Here is a 17,226-nt window from a genome sequence, read left to right as displayed (position 1 = left end):
TTCATAAAACAGGTATTTTTGTACATGGGTCTAGCCTGGGCATTTATTTTAACCGCAACTTGTCTGCAATGTCACTCTGGAAGATCTATCGTAGCGGCGGGTGGGATATATATATATATATATATATATATATATATATATATATATATATATATATATATATATATATATATATATATATATATATATAGTAGACAAGTTAAATGAAATGAGGGGCCCGTTTGACAAATTTATGAAGGGAGCCAATAGTCACCGAAACCAAGGTGCATAGGGGAACGTTAATTTTTTTTTATGTGTTATGCTTTTTAGTGGGATAATAATACTTAGATTAATAAATCGCTTAAAGAAAATTACTTATAAACCAGCAGAAAAAACAACCATGCCGCCGGTGGGATCCGAACCCACGACCTCCGAATATCACGTCCGGTGCTCTTACCATTTGAGCTACGGCGACGGCTGTCCAATCTGCTGCTCTCGTGGGTATTTATGTTTACTGGGTGTAAGCGAGCCTTGAGAGTGTTCACCAGCGCCACCCTCGACCATAGCGGCGGACGTAGCACGTCCTGTAATACCGCGAGCGTGACGTAGAACGTCATCTAACGGCGAGGGCGGAAACTGTGCGAGAGCCCTCTTATGCTACCTAAGGCATCAAGACTGCCAGAACCGAGACCCTCGTTAAGCTATTAGTAGACAAGTTAAATGAAATGAGGGGCCCGTTTGACAAATTTATGAAGGGAGCTAACAGTCACCGAAACCAAGGTGCATAGGGGAACGTTATTTTTTTTATGTGTTATGCTTTTTAGTGGGATAATAATACTTAGATTAATAAATCGGACCGCCAGCTATGGCGTCGGTCGCAGCTGCCCCGGCTGAACCTGTCTAAGAGTCCAGCGCTGAACGCACAATTCTCGATCAACGAAACGCATGCATGAAAGGAAGGCATGAGCAACGAAACGCTCACAATCAGTCAACGCCGCTGGCTAGTAGACATTCTGCTGCACTGCTCGGCTGTTTTCGACTTCTCCCAGCCAACTGGACAACCTTCTATTCGCACGTCTCGCACCCGTCACACTATCGACACCGGTTCATCTCGCGTAATCCATCAAATGCCTTATTCTGTTTCCCCCTCGGAGCGCAAATTAATTCACGAGCAAGTCAAAGAGATGCTTGAGAAGGACGTCATTCAGGAGTCGTCCAGCCCTTGGTCTGCTCTCGTAAATATAGTCCGCAAGAAACACGAATTGTGGCGATTTTTTGTGTATTACCGCCGTTTAAATTCCATTACCGAAAGAGATGATGAACTGCCATCACGTTATTAGCATATTCCTGTGCATTCGGCAGACAAAGATATAACTGTGTTTGTAACGCCGGATGACCTCTTTGAATTTAATCTGATGCCGTTTGGACGTTGCAATGCACCTGCGACTTTTGAGTGATCTAAGGACACAGTATTGCGTGGAATGAAATGGTAAAATTCTTTATGCTGTCTGAATGACAACGTCATTTTTGGTAAAACATTCGAGGAGCATAACGACCGCTTATCTCGTGTGTTAGACTGCTTGCGTAACGCCGGCCTGGTCCTCAATTCGAAGCGCCTTTTTGACGAGCGTCAAGCGTTGATGCTCGGCCATCTTGTCGATGACCAGGGCGTGATGCCAGATCCCCAGAAAAGGGTGGCTGTGGAGTAATCTCAAGCACCATGGACCGTCAAAAGTGTCAGTAGTTCCTTGGGGTTATATTCCTATTTCCGGTGTTTTATTCACTGCTTTGCCGGCTTTGCCTATCCTCCGAAGTGGGTTCTTCACAAAGAAGCTTCGTTTGAATGGACTCCCGAGGGCGACGGCTACTTTCGCTAGCTGAAGTTTCTCCTGACCCGTCATTTGGCATTTGAAGCCCTCCGCACCAACAGAAGTTCATACTGATGCTAGTGATGTTGGCATCAGCGCTGTTATGATTCAACGCCACGATGATCGGGAGCATGTTATTGCGTACACGAGCCTCTCCCTCGGCAAGCCAGAGCACAATACACCGTTACCGAACAAGATTGCCCTGCTGTGATCTTCGCTGAGCAGAGGTTCACATCGTGCCTGTATGGCAGCACATTCACCATTCCGACTGATCGTCGCTCCCTCTGCTGACTGGTCAATCTTCGAGATCCATGCGGTCGCCTCGTGCGGTGGGTCGTGCATCTACAGGAGTATGACTTCAATGTCGAATAGAGGAGTGGGCGGCGACACACCGATGCAGACTGTCCTTCGCGAATGCCGCTTCTCTCAACCGAGTGTGACCCTTTCAAGTTTCACTATTACATCTCAGGCATCGTTCCAGAGTTTCCAGATGTTGAGGTATTCAGAACTGAGCAGCGTGAAGAACCGGCTCTACAACCCTTCTTTGCCAACGCGCGCGAGCAGGAATTTGCAGGCCGTTTTTGTATTCGCGACAGTCTGTTATAGAAAAAGATCTACTTCCCAATGGGCCCGCAATACCTGCTTGTTGTTTCGACGGCTGTGTGCTCCTCCATCTTGCGTGCCATGCACGACTACCCAGCCTTCGGACATCTGGGATCTGGTCTCACTCTCTATCGAACTCAAGTGCGGTTTTGCTGGCCGAAAATGCTTTCCACGGCAGAACGCTATATCGCCAGTCTTGTCATCAAAACTTCTTCAAATTGATTGAAGAAATAATGCCTTCTCTCCCTCTCTCTCTGCCTTTCCCTCTGCCAGTTTTTTCTAATCCATAAGCGAAGATAGCCTTTTCTCTCCCTTCAATAGCTTTTTGTCAACCGAGGTCTCAAACGCCAATTCCGGACAGTTTTTGTGAATATAAGCGGGCCAATACTCACGACTTAAACCTTGTTGACACTAATGCTGCGGACGTAGCTTCGCACAGGAGCGGCTCAGCGCCACTCTGTATTATTTTTCGTACTGTGAAGAGTAAGCTGCTTGCCACCGTTTGAATTGGGTACAAACATACGAATGAGCGTGACATTTGAGTAACCTCCACTGCCAGCCGTGTACATTTCAGACTTATAATAATGTTACGTTGCAGTATAAATGAAACAACTTCCTTGCAGACTGCAGCCAACTATTGCTGATGCTATGAACCAAATCTGCTGCTTTTTCTTTTTTTGCTTTTCAGAAGTTTAGACCGTGTTCATGACTGTAACCTTTCCAGCCAAATGTTACGGCACTTTCGGCCGCCGGTTGCGCAAAGTAAGCTTTTTATTTCCAACTACATATTAATATAAAGATTTTATCATTTCCAAGTAAACAGAAAGATTGTGAAGTAGCCCCCGGCTGCTTGGGATCCCCATATTAAAGCGTGATATTGACATAAAATGGCCAAGCAATGAAGGATAATCTCACACCTATCATTACGGAGTGCGCAGCAGAGGTAGGTGGAAGGATGGTTCCACAGGATACCGGCAAGCTCTCTCAAAAGACGAAATTGGGGATTAAGCATCGCGGCGAACAATTTTTTACTTGTTTTGTCTGCCTCATGCATTAGCGTACTATTATTTCAAGGTAACGTTTTGTATTATAGCCTTTATAAGAATACTGTGAAAGTGTTTGATGGGTAATATGTATTTAGACCCTACCATTTCTTTGCCCCTTTGACTCGGAACCGTTCTTTCGCTCGCTAGCGGCGAAATACGGACACCATGCGACTACCGCCGTTTGTCACATGCCAGCTAGATTCCAGCTTAGATTGTGATGCCAAGTCGAGCGCATCTCCTAAGAAACCGGAATATATACCCCCCCACACCCTCTAAGTGCGCACACCAGCAGTGCGCATTTCTCGTCTGTAATGAAAGCTTACCTCGAAAAAGCTACTTGTGGCAAGAATCGAATTCTTCCGAAGCTGGGCACAGCGGGTGCAGTAGTTCTTCCGAGACGAGAGGAAGCAGCTACACATGGGTAGGATGTCAAGAGCTCTTTTTATATAGCTGGGGCGGATGGCGTTATGCAGATAGACAGAGGCGATATTTGTGCTGACTGTGTGCTAGACTTTTGATTGAGGGTGAAGACAGCCTTCTCAAGAATATATGAAACGCAAGTGTTTCATCCGCCAGACCTTCATAGTTTCTTTGCCCTCGTTTATCAATATTATTTTTTTTTGATGAGGAGAATGCTTGAGATTGAAACCGAGTAATTATTGAATACCTCAAATAATCATGCGGCAAGTAGGGTGGAGCAAGCATGTTCCAGCTATTGGTGACAATCCTGTTCGAGGGCTTGTCTGCTTAACAAAAACTAGATTGGTCGATTCGCTGTCACGTTGCACTGAAGGAGAGCAAGGTGTGTTGGCGTGTGCACGACCGACAAATAATACAGAAGCGTCTCTGCGTGGAGCTGCAACATTGGCTGAGCTCAACTTCAGATGCAAATGCTGCCTAGGGACGTCACTTTGCTGTCTCTTTCCAAATGCTAGCTGTGCGATAGGAAAGGAAGATCGTTGAATTGAAGACGACGACATGCTCCAAACGCGTTGTTTGGTACGTTTCAGATGACGTCCCTCTGAGGTGCAGCTTTGCTGAAGTTCATCTATGAAATTTCATGCAATAAGCTTTATGTGCTCAAGCTTTCCTCAGCTTTACGAGTGTGCTTTTATTGTAATGTGACTCTGAGCATATTTTTTTTATTTCGTTTTAATAGACGAATAATCTGAAGTTATGCCACATGTCCTAATTAGTATTCTAACTCTTAGGTAAATATTCTAGTGCAGCTAAATTAATGCGGGCAGAAATTTTATCTATTGAAACCTTCTCCGACATGAATCGCTGCTTTGAAAGCTACACACTGAACACTTAGGAAAAACAGTCTTTGGCTTTTAATTTCGCTCAATGGTTCCTATTATGTAGGGACTATTTGGAAGCGAAAATATATAACCTGTGTCAGCTTTGGCCAAGACAGTTGGGAAAGTTCAACTGGAGACTGAAATTTCAGCTTAGGAACCTGAAGGCACGGTTGGTAAAAGCAGACAATGGAGTACATAGGTGGAGTTGAAATCTTTGAAAGGGGCATTGTTAAAATATTTGTGAAGATCAGTACTTCCGTACACAGCAATGCGCGCTTCTTAATTTACATATATTATGAATATTGTTCTTCTCTCATTGGTTTGTCGACTTCCGATGCCGTACCCGTGCACAGGATATGTTTCTTTTCCTCCAGCACACCTTCCTCTTACCTTCCCTCCAATCAAATTCACGCACTTGTGACCGTCGACGCCTGCATGGCCTTCGACGGTGCGTGCCGCGACCAGGTCATGTCTCAATTTGCCTCCGTGGCCTTTGGCTCCTGTATCTGCTCTTATGTCCGCTCATTCGTTTTTAACCGAGCGACGGTTTCGAGTAGACACCCATCTCTCCAACCACCATCACCTCATCGTGGCACTCCTCAAGATGCTTTTTTTCTCTCACCTACCTTTTTAAAAATTGCTATGGCCCCTCTGGCCTGCAAGCTAGCCGAAATTTTCGACTTGAATAACATTTTTTACCCCAATGACGTTACTCTCTGTGGTTCAATTTGCTCTCCCGGCCACGTACAGGACGCACTGCAACGTGGCCTAGATCTCATCGACTCCGTTCTCACCATCGCTGGCCTCTCTCCTGCTTCGTAGAAATCGCAGGTTCTCCCTCTCATTCATTCCTCTTACTCGCGTTCGCACAACCACTTCGTCTCTCCATCTTTTTGGCTCTCCCATTCCTGTCGTCCCCCAGTGAAAAGTTGTTGGGTTCACTTTGCATACGGCCAAGAAGGTGCAGGGCCCCGCCACGCTGTCACCACCTTTCACTTTGTAGCTCACCTCCGGCGGCGCGTGGCTACTCGGCGCTCAAGTCTCCACTAGTCTCATGCGTGCTGAGTTGTGTACCCTACGTTTACTTCAATCAGACTTAACGCTCTCAAGACTGCCCTTGTGGGCATTACAAGGCAGCTCTCATCCTCCCTATCACTACCTCCACCGCTAAGCTCTTTGCCACAGGCTTCTTCTATCCTCTAGCTTATCCGCTTGCTCAGCACCGTGACTCGTAGCTTGCCCGGCTTTCCATTATTGTCTAACACGGGTATCTCACACATTATCATTCCCATTTCCACATCTACCTCACCTATTCCGACCCGGGAAGTCTCACCTTCTAGACCAACATGTCTCACGTCCTTCACGCCTGCAGTCGCATTGCGGCTGCACAGTGCCATTCCCCTCTCTTTGATGTCAGTGGTGTGGCTTGCACAGATGCCTCTTTCGTGTCACTTCCAGGTTCCAGCGACTGCGCCCTGCACCGTCCCCACCTCGCCGCACCTGAAACCCTGATCAGAGGGCCGTACCTGAACCCTCCAGGTGCATTGTCCTTTGAGATCCCCGCCATAGCGCATTTCCTCAAGCCATTTGCGCTCTTTTCCTCTCTCCCAGGGTATACAGTCTATTCTGACTCTCAAGCCCCCATGCATCGCATACAGAACCGCACCGTACACCCTTCACTCGAACAGGAGGTCGAACGAGCGGTCTCCGAACTGCAGCCTTCCATCGTTTGCCTCTGCACTGAGGGATTGACGGCAATGAGCTGGTCCATCAGCTCGTCCGCGACATACTTTACCAGGAACCGTTGATCCCCTAACCCAAGCCCTTGGAGGACTGTGGAAGACGCGCCCTGCACCCCACATTAAAGGAGGTCTACCTCGAGCTCCGCCTCAACAAACGCCTTAATCAACCTCATCCATCTCTCACCGTGATGGATTTTGTCCAGCTCACCTTCTTCGCCACTCAAATGAATGCAGTCATCATCCCCTCGCTCCTGCTTCTCTATCGCTATCGATCGGACCCTTCCTGTCCCAGCTGCCCCTCTATCTATGCAAACCTGGCCCATTGCCACTTCTACTGGTCGGTCGGCTGCTCAGAAGTCGGGTTCCTATTTCCCCATCCCCCTTCGCTATCCATCACCACATGGATCGACTGATTTGGCGCTGAAGGGGAAGAACAGCTAGTTCTGGTCGCCCTGCGGTCAACATGCTCGGCCTGTTTATTTTTGCCGAATAAAGGTCTCACTCTACTTGTACTGCTTGCTGATTTTGGCACTATTACAGCCCTTAATCATGCTGAGGAATAAAACTAATGATTTTGATCATTATGACATTCAGAAATAGAGAGAGTGTATATTAATCACTGCGAGACTTCCTTTTTTTTCTATGGAACAATACCATTATTTAAAGTACTTATTCAAGAAGCGCTACATATCAGCACCACAATTATTCACTGAATTTTAGCAGCCAGAACACTACGTTGCCCAATGAACAACATGTGTAGTCTGTAACATTTGTAATGAAAAACCTGGAGTCAAGCTACAGGTAAACCTTCCTTCTCGAGGGAATCTCTACAAAATGTTGCCCAATAGAGCCCCAAAGATACATACCTCGCCTTTTCACTGATACAATAAGGTCTTGATCCGGCTAGCCATTCTGCTTTATTGATTATAATATACAGTTATTAAAAAGTCTTTTATGTTTCAGTGTAGCATACAGTTAGTAAATATAGCCGCATGGTGCCCCAACTAAAATATTTCATAATTTTCGGCCTGTTGTTCAGGCAAGTCACTTTGACAGTGCTGAGGTTCCTCTAAGGAAGAACAAGTGGAGGTGCCAAAGCTACAGTTGGCCTATTTCTCCTTGAGGCTCTCGTTTTATCGCCACAAAGAAAGCTGGGGGCTTTCCTTCTTGGTACGACGACAAGGTTGTTGTTGTTAGCCCTTCAAAAGATGGCACATACCCACGGTGGGGGATCGGCCAATGACCTGCAATGCTATTGCTGATTTTCCATAATTTGTTCTTTTATCTGATTGCTATAGGACCTCTATGAGAATAAAAATTTCGCCCTTATGCTATTATTATGTCTCCTATTTTGCACTCGGGCGACTGCCGCAGTGCTATACTCTGATAATACACGTAGTGCCGGCAAGTGTCATAACCACTGGAGCAAGGAGGTTTATTGTACATTTGGATGCAACCGACATGGCTTGTATCCACACCTCACCATGAACACTAACTCAACACATCAGCTAAGCCGCCATAAAGCAAAGTTTGGCTTCTGAAATCAAGTACTACACCCAGCCAACCATGAGAACAATTGTACACCCGAGTTTGGAGGTTTACCGCTAAGGCGCAAAGGATTGTTTAATGACAGTCGTGATATCTTTCAATTTGCAACATTTGCGCAAGCAAAACGTCTGTTTTGTCATTTCATAGATTTCCTTTTTTCAGTAAGAGTTGCATTGGCTGCACGAAATGACTAGCTCTTTTCTATCTTTTGTCTTTCTTTTCGTGAAAAAGAAATTATCTTTGATAGCATTAATAAAAGCAGTGTAATACTTACGGTACTTGAGAAATTACGTGAATCACTATTTACTTGCCTTCTAGAACAAAATTGCGCCCCTTGCTTAAGGCGCTAAAAGCTCTTGAGGGCGCGCTGAAGCGTTGTTCAAGAGAAAAAAAGAGCCGAAATTTTCAACGACTGTTGTGAAACATTACCGTCTCGCAGAGCTCATAAATTTGCCTCCTCATGGGTGTGAAATCTCATATGAGACCCTAACAAGTAAAATAGAACAATCTCAACTGTTTCTCGCTTTTCTAGAGGACGTAGGTTCACTTGAAAACAGGTATTTATTACGTCTAATACTCTCGTTTAATACTCTCTTATTACGTCTAAACTCTTTCACGAATAAGACAATGGGCGTTATAAGCAAAAGAAAGATATTGAGAGCTGCTAAAAAAAGAATAGATGACGGTTGGCACTCTGCTTTTTCTTTGAATGAACGAGAGCGTGATAGCAAGTCTGACATAGCCCCGTCTACATGTACCACAATACCGCAGATTTCATACTGAGTAGAGCGCTTTTCTCTCCGGCGTACTAAGATAACATTCCCTCTGACCGCCCGAAGTACGCCAGGGTATAAACTTACAACTCGCTGAGAAGATTTTCAACGCCGTTTATACATAAGCATTGTTTGGTAGAGATGATGCTGTTAAGCACATTTTAGGACGTGGTGTTGAAATTCATTTCCCGAAATGAATTGAGAGAAAGAAAACTAGCGTTCCAAAACTGGGCAGCGCGATACTTCAGAAAACTGAAAAGATTGGTGGTTAGAAAAAGAACACCTTTGAAAAAGTTGCCAATGTTACTGCCATAATGAAAGCACGACCTAAAGTGAGACAAATTTTCCGCAGAAGCTGTGGGCAACAAATACCCTGAATTAGGGAACCACAGTAGAGTTTGTCCAGAAATCACTCACCCAATTCCACTTATCTTCCAGATCCAGCCTTACTGACTGTGGCTGCAACAGTTTGGATTCATGCAGAGAGCACAGCGGAAACCACCACTTCTTGCAGCTATATATCTCACAGCTCTCGCAAAAAGGAGGGGGAACATACTCGGGTACACAATAGCCTGATATGTCTTGCCGAAGCCGAAGGTCGACTTGTTTGTCACCGCGGTGATTTATTTTCAAAAATCGCTTGAGCTAAACGCTCGTGGAACCAAAGCCCTCAACTAACTCAATAGTCGCAGAAAGCGTCCCATCGCTCACTGGGATTATTTCATACTTACACAAGCTGTGCACGTCGAATAAAAATGAAAGAAAACACATTATTCTGATTCTGCCTAAAAGTACCGTGAAAGAGTAAGTAAGAATACTGAAGATTTCTTTTGTTTTTCTGTGGTCTTCCTTGAGTCATACAACGACCTAAGTGATCAAATGAAATAAAATGTGGTTTTTCGAGAATGGCAGTCAATCTGTTTATGTGAAATAACTTACGATTAGTTCCTCGGCCTGTTAAGGAGCCTGTGTGTTTCTTACAAGCGCGTAAAAATCACTGCACCAGAAGACGGCAGCGCCTGGTTGCGTACGCCACGGTGGGGATACTCACTGAATATGCAGTAATTTATGGAACGTAAAAGCCGAAATTACACCGAACTTTGTGGGCACGGATATGTTTTTTTGCAATGCTTGCTGAGAAATGCATAAATCGCAAGTTTTACCGACTCGTAATAGTTCCTTGTTCTATTAGGAACGAGCAACGTAATAAAAGTGTGTACAGATGCTGGATGTGGAAAGGATGTGGAGTGTTGTGTGATGTAGTATGTGATAAAGCGTCGTGTATTTTGTGCGGATAGGTAATCGTAGAAGATTGTGTGGGAATGCGTAATTGCCAATGTATGTATATAAGGTACGCGGCAAGCGTGAGCTGATGTAGGTTTTTTGCGTGCACTTCTTTGTTCTTGGCTGCCGGAAGGAAAGGTTGCTCTCTTTTTATAGCATTGGCACTTTTTAGCTCGACGCACAGTTTCGCTTTCTCACTGTGCGGTGTCGGCGTCCGTAACCTGCGTGCCTTGGTTGGAAGGTGGCAAAAAGGAGGCAGGGAAATCGTCTTCTCGGAAGGAGAGGAGCAGAGGGTAGGAGGGAACGGCTGGCGAGCGGGACAACGCGGTCGCCAATCAGAGCTGAAGAGCGGGGAAATAGGGCGGAACTATGGCGATGTCACAGTGTGATTGCTGTGTAAGGTTGGGAGAGTGGCGCAGTGTTATACGCCGTGTCGTGTGACACACTGTACCGCTGCTGCAGCGGCGGCGGCGTTGCCGACGCGACCAAATGCACTTTTCTGGCTATTGTATGGAGCAAATGAAACTATTTTTTTCTATTGTGCTTAATTGCATAATTAGTCGAGATTGATTAACCAACTTCGCAAGCCACAGAAATAGGCGAAAAATGCAAATGAGAAAGTTGTAGAACCCGCCGCGGTGGCTCAGTGGTTAGGGCGCTCGATTACTGATCCGGAGTTACCGCGTTCGAACCCGACCGCGGCGGCTTCGTTTTTATGGAGGAAAAACGCTAAGGCGCCCGTGTGCTGTGCGATGTCAGTGCACGTTAAAGATCCCCAGGTGGTCAAAGTTATTCCGGAGCCCTCCACTACGGCATCTCTTCTTCCCTTCTTCTTTCACTCCCTCCTTTATCCCTTCCCTTACGGCGCGGTTCAGGTGTCCAAAGATATGTGAGACAGATACTGCGCCATTTCCTTTCCCCTAAAACCAATGATTATTATTATTATTAAGTTGTACATAGGTCCGCGAAACATCCAATTAAACAGTTTCTATCTTTCAAACTATTACGTATCGGCTTTTTTTTTTGCTTTCTGCAGATGCCCGCGAAATACAACAAAAACCACGTGACATGCCTGCTTGTGCGCGGCGGTTGCAGCGCTATCATACATTTCGTGTAGGAACGAACACATAATTTAGCCCGGTGTGCTGCTGCATAAAAAAGCGATAGGGCTGCGACGCAGGCTCTGGCTGTGCGATTTATGCGAGCGCTAGCGATAATGACTGTGTCTGCTTGTGGCTATCAAGCGCCACAAGAGAAGAATACCGCTTGCCTATATCGCACAGCGAACTGCTGCGTCGCTGCCCTGCCACCTTTTAAGCGGCAGCCCATCGGGGTAAATGATCTGTTCGTTCCTACCCGGAGCGTTTGAGAACACTGCGATCGCGGCGTGCAAGCGGACATGTCACATGGTATTTTTTTTATTTCGCAGGCATCTGCAGAGAGCGAAAAAAAGCCAATACGTAATAGATGGAAAGTTAGAAAATGTTTAATGGGACGTTTCGCGGAACTTTGTACAACTTTCTCATTGAGGTTTTCTGCCTATCTTCGTTGCTTGGTAAGTTGGCTAATTCATTTCCACTAACTATGCAATTAAGCACAATACAAAAAATAGTGTCACTTGCTAGGTACATAAAAGGTTCAGGGTTCGGGCTAGTGGGTAGTCAACATGATGATCCATAGCGCACAATATTCAAGGAATACAAAATGAGCGCTAAACATCCACTAGACGATCTTGATTTGGCGCTGACAGCCTTATGAAGATCACGTATGGAACAGGTATTGACGCCGAAGAACGATTATCTTGTCAAGGTCACGATGTGTCAGGTCAAGGAATGAAAACAAAAAGCACAATGAAAACCACCAATCAGTGAGCAAGTTTCCCACTATCGCCCACTGCTTTGAATCTAAGAAACCTAAGTCTTTTCTTGATAATGACACCGAAGGATCACTGACAGAATTTCTCAATCGCTCTTTTTCCATCGCCGCAGCTTCAATTATGTCCCTCGTTTTTTGATCGTTATTTTTCCTAACACTGAACACTCCTCGAACTTAGGCGCGCACTTGTGACCACGGCAGTAACGAGCAAAATTAGTTGTCCCGTCATCACTAAAATTTCTGCGGTGCTCGCTGAGTCGCTTATTCAGGCACCGGCCTATCTGCCCGATATAAAACTTGCCATATGAAAGAGGAAACCTGTATACGACGTTATTGGTGCAAGATACAAAGGGTTTCTGATGCCATACAGAACAGGACTTCCTATCCTGCTCGTCCGGACATGTGTCCTTACACCTGCGGGACAATTTTTCTGGGGCTGACATGTAAATTTTAACTCCAATTTTCTCTCCAATCTTTTTGAGGCCTTGGGAAAGCCTTTGGATATAGGGCATTACTTCAGTTTTATTGGGACACAAATCTTCATCTGTCAACCTTGTGTTTTTTCTTTGTCTGCGCATGCTTTCTGTTACTGGTGCTGCGAGGTATCTCGGGTTAGCCGCTTCCGGAAGGCGATCAACCTGATTACTGAAACTTGTCATTAGGCAGGTGCACGACTTATTGACTGCATTAGACAGGCATGTCTTTCCTACTCCTCTCTTAATTAACCTACTTCGTATGTGCCAATGTAAACGGTAAGAGAGCCTTATTCCCTCTAGGCTCATACATCCAGCAAATCTGACCCGAAGAAACTAGTTTTAAATCAGAAGTATTTTTATTTAGAAGTATTTTTATGCGCGCTAACAATAAGGCTTCGAAAGTTCAAAGAACCTGTTTTCTGTTTCTCTGAGGCCAGCTTGATAGGTGCTCGTTCCTGGCTAGCGCGTCCTAGTCGACCGGCGTCGTCGGCTTAACCAGTTGGTGCCTTAATAATATTCATCCACCGCTGATGGCATCTGCAGTCAGCATGACAACCAGGGTATGGTTATCATCCTGAATGACTCCACGTCGGATGTGCCTTTAATAATGGTGTGCGTCGGTTTGTGCACCGTCGTGTGTTGTCAACGTTGTCCCAAACTCTGGAATGTTGTTTCTGTAGTGTTCATATTTCAGAAGATATCTAGGTGCTGCCCCTTTTAACTACACACACAAGAAAAGCGAAGACCACAAGACCACTGTTCTAAAACCACAGTTGTCATTGCATGCTCGTTTAGTGGTCGCTCGTTTTTGTCCTTTGTGTAGTTTATTAGAGGCAGCGCATAAAATACAAAGTATAAAAATATAACTAGCCTCAATTGCTGCCTTACTTCCTATTTTCATCTCCTTTCTAGGAGCAGAATAGGAAGAAAAAGTTACGCGTCTGAGTGGTACCATCGTGAGCACCGCTGAGTAGACCACTCAAACGGCGTGATTTGGGAACATGGACATCTACTGCTAATGCCTTGTTTTAGATGATCTGGATCCTAGTTGCGCCGCGCCACATTTGGGGGAATTGCAGTAATTTTCTTCGCTTTTGCAGTCCCCGGCTATGACTGAAAGCTTTGGCGCCGCAAGGCCGCAGAACAAACGAAGAGCTAACATATCTCGCCGCGCAATTCCCTCAAAAAATATTTGCGTCTTACCCCTTTGGCGGGCGTCACTCCCTTTCCTTGCCATCGTTATTGTTCTTGCGCTCTGTGCGCTTGAGTTCGGTACTGAGCTTGGCAATTTATCACCGTCGCTAACGGTTGGATCGCTCGGGTGTTGTCGCCGTCTTCTCTTGTGAACCGACAAAGCGAAATAAATTGTTGACTGTAAGAAATGATGTAAGCGTCATATTGCAAATGGATTCTTGTTTTCTGAGGCAACCAGCTGGTAAAACAGAGAAAACGGCGGCGAGACACAAACAGACGTACATCATTAATAAAGGCTTTAACACATCATGCGTTGTGTCATTTGGGAAGATAACGTACACGGGTTGCCATGCCGACCGTGGAGGCCATCGGCAGTGGGTGCCTGTCATTAACGCACCCAGTGGTTAAGCCGACGACACCGGACGACTACGACGCAGAAGCCAGGGACGGGCGCCTATCCAACTGGCCTCAGACAGATAGAAAACAGGTTTTTTTGAAGTTTTTGAGCCTTTTTCAAAGCGCACTAAAATAATTGAAATTAACGTACCCAGCTATTCTGAACCCCTATGCTTCTGGCATACTCTGTCCACCTGGCATGCCTGGGGGCATTCCCAACCCCCTGCCTGCACACAATCCGCAGTGTTGTCAGTCATAAAATTCGCGAATTCTAACGCTATCGCATTCGCCACACGAAATGTAATTTACTGCCCCCGCAGTTTTTTTTTAAATTTATTATGAACACAATTTTCTGGTCTCCAACTCTGCGTGAGTACTGCTCAGTACGCGGGCACGGCAGTTCGGGATTGGGGGGTTGGTGCGGGTGGGTGCCTTCATTTCAGCGCCTGGAGATTAACTGACGGTAGGCTGGCTCACAAAATCAAAGCCAGCCAATTATTGTCCATGAGTAATGTCCAAGCGCTCCACATGGATTGGGAGGGCTGGGAGGTGGTTGGGGCCAGGGAACAGACGGCGCTGTCCTTGGCCACTTGGTTGACAGTTGACAGCCGTGCGGTGCTGTCGCTTGTTTCGGTGCTCTTCGGATTACGCGTGGTGACCGGGACCGGACGAATGGACTACTGCGGTAAAAAAAAGAAACAACAAGTGCATGTCCTCGTCCAGGCAAAAATAAAGCAGTCCTCTCATTGCTGGCTGGCTGAAGTTCGCGATTCAACTAAATGGGGGGTCAATAAAAATTCTGGAACCGTATAAGCTGGCTGGGTAAAGCGAATGACAGAAAGCACGAAAAGATTCACGATGCCGAGAGAAATTGTTTAGAGGGAGATGACGCTGTGAACTACATTTCATCTGTTATAGCTGAGTCATTTATGAAAGACGATAGAGTAATCACCCCAAATGAGGGAGCGACACAGGATAGCAAGATATAAAACGCCTTGGAGCTGACCAATTTTAACTGGAAAAAGGCGGAAGCAAATATTCCAAAATGCCCGTCCGCAGGAATAGACGAAATTCAAACCATGTTAATTAATGATCTTTGCGCAAAATGCAAATATACGCTGATTAATGCATTGGAGGCAGTCGTAAGAAATCAGAAAATTTCGCACAGCTGGAGACAGGCTAAAATGCATATGAATTATAAAGGGAAAGGCAATAAGACTAACATAAAATCCTTCCTACCGATTACGGTAACATCAGTTATATTCAGGCTGCGATGGAGGCGGCAAAAATAAAAAAAAATGGTCGTTGTTAGAAAGTAATAGAATAATTGGAAAACTTCGCAACGAGTTCAGAAGTAGCAGGCGCTTAGATGGTAGTCTGTTCGTGCTTACTCAGAGCATAGAAATAGCTAAGACGGAAAACAGATTTCTGTATTTAGCCTTCCTGGACATAAGCGGTGCATATCACAACGTGAACAGGGAACTCCTGTGGAACATATAAAAAGATGAAGGTATTAGCCATGAGGTAATTAATTTTCTGCAGAAAGTATATCGAGAAAATAAACTTGAAATAACATGGGACAGAATTAAAAGTAAGAAAACTGTCGAGGTTCAAAAAAGATTAAGGCAAGGTTGTCCTCTATTTCCGCTGCTGTTCATGTTTTATATGATAAGTAAGGAAAGAAGACTACAAGGAAGCAATCTAGGTTATATTCTATAGATCTGTAGATACAATAGAACATATCATACTAAAATGTGATGGTATCCAACCCGATGTCGATGCTAGCACAGTAACTCTTCCTGAGGCCCGAGGGCTTAGAGATAACAATAGCAATGGAAATAAATCTTCGATGGAAATTACCGAAAATCGATTGGAAGATTGGTAGCTCAACAGCAGAGAGGTGACATAAGGTTAAAAGTGTAGGAAGACGTATTTAAAGAAAATGGCGAATTTTAATAACTTATGACAAAGTTAAACAAAGAAAGGAGAAAAAGCTGAGCATGGTAACAACTGCCATCTCCCCGTTTCAAAGGGAATGCTCCAACCATTCATACATCCATCCATCCGTGGTAAGGATAGGTGCACGTCTCCGGCAGTCGCCTGTGACTGGTTATTTAGAGGGTTGCGGGAACTTTTGCGGCGCCTTTCATGGCCTCGGCTCTACGGCGCAGTTCATTTTAGTCGCTGCCAGGAGGAGCAACAGATTGACCCTGCTCTTGCCTGTTGCTGGTTACGGTATGTCTGTATTCCATCTGCTGTTTCATGCGGCCTTGCTCGCCTACTCATAACCTCTGAGCGCGAAGCTTAAAAGAACCACACTGCTCGACACAGCTGAAACTGGACCAACTGAACAATAGCTTGCGCCTAGTGCAACTGTGTAACATCGGAACATATTGGAAATAAGTAAAATTAACTCAACTGTTAACACTGCTCATTGTGAGAGTGAGGGAGGGCCGACAAAGTTAAGTGAGGGCATGGAGGGAGCGGACTACCACATTTTGCTAAGTGAGGGTGAGGGATGGCCAGGAAAATTCGCAAATTGAGGGTGGTGGTGAGGCAGGGGCAATGGTTTGAAGATTTTGGGTGAGAGAGGAATGGCGAACATGAGGGCATTTGCTGGTTTTTATTATGAGTGAAGTGTTTGATGGTTCGTAATATATAGAAAACATTTCGTCTGTATGTGAAATTGCTTAAGGACCTGGGGTGAAAACGTGGCTTGAGTAGTACCAGAAGCTAAAGCCAGCTGTACGAGTTCTTTTTTTCTGACACTCACGGTATCGCTTCTGTCGTTTGTGAGCTCCAGTGCAGCTTATTTTTTATTCTCGAATAAATTACTGCCTCAATAAGCGCTGAAGAAACCTTTCCCACGTCGCACTGCTCGAGAAAACATCTTCATCCTCATTCGTAACCACTGTTTGAAACAAACGCCTTGATTTCATGCAAAGGGTGCAGTGCTCCGAACTCGTCTTCTTAAAATATCGCTGCATGAACTGCGTTGTGCGGAGTAAATGTCAGTAGCTTCATTCTTGTGTTATGGCGCAACAGAACAATTTTCAGCAAGTACAGATTGAAAACTGTGCCCAGGCAAGCATCAGCCCGAAGGCACATGTGCCCCTTGGAGCGCACAATATTGGGAATATC

The 17,226-nt window shown here is 45.4% G+C and overlaps 1 non-coding gene across 1 annotated transcript; it reads right to left on the bottom strand.

The window, feature by feature from the left end:
* Positions 1-380: 380 nt before the first annotated feature.
* TRNAS-UGA (transfer RNA serine (anticodon UGA)) lies at positions 381-454 on the bottom strand. The gene has a single exon. It is a non-coding gene; the product is annotated as a tRNA-Ser (tRNA).
* Between the last annotated feature and the right edge of the window lie 16,772 nt (positions 455-17,226).

Source organism: Amblyomma americanum, chromosome 8 (assembly GCF_052857255.1).
Source record: "Amblyomma americanum isolate KBUSLIRL-KWMA chromosome 8, ASM5285725v1, whole genome shotgun sequence".
Classification (NCBI taxonomy): domain Eukaryota; kingdom Metazoa; phylum Arthropoda; class Arachnida; order Ixodida; family Ixodidae; genus Amblyomma; species Amblyomma americanum.
This window is presented reverse-complemented; position numbering and strand designations above follow the sequence as displayed.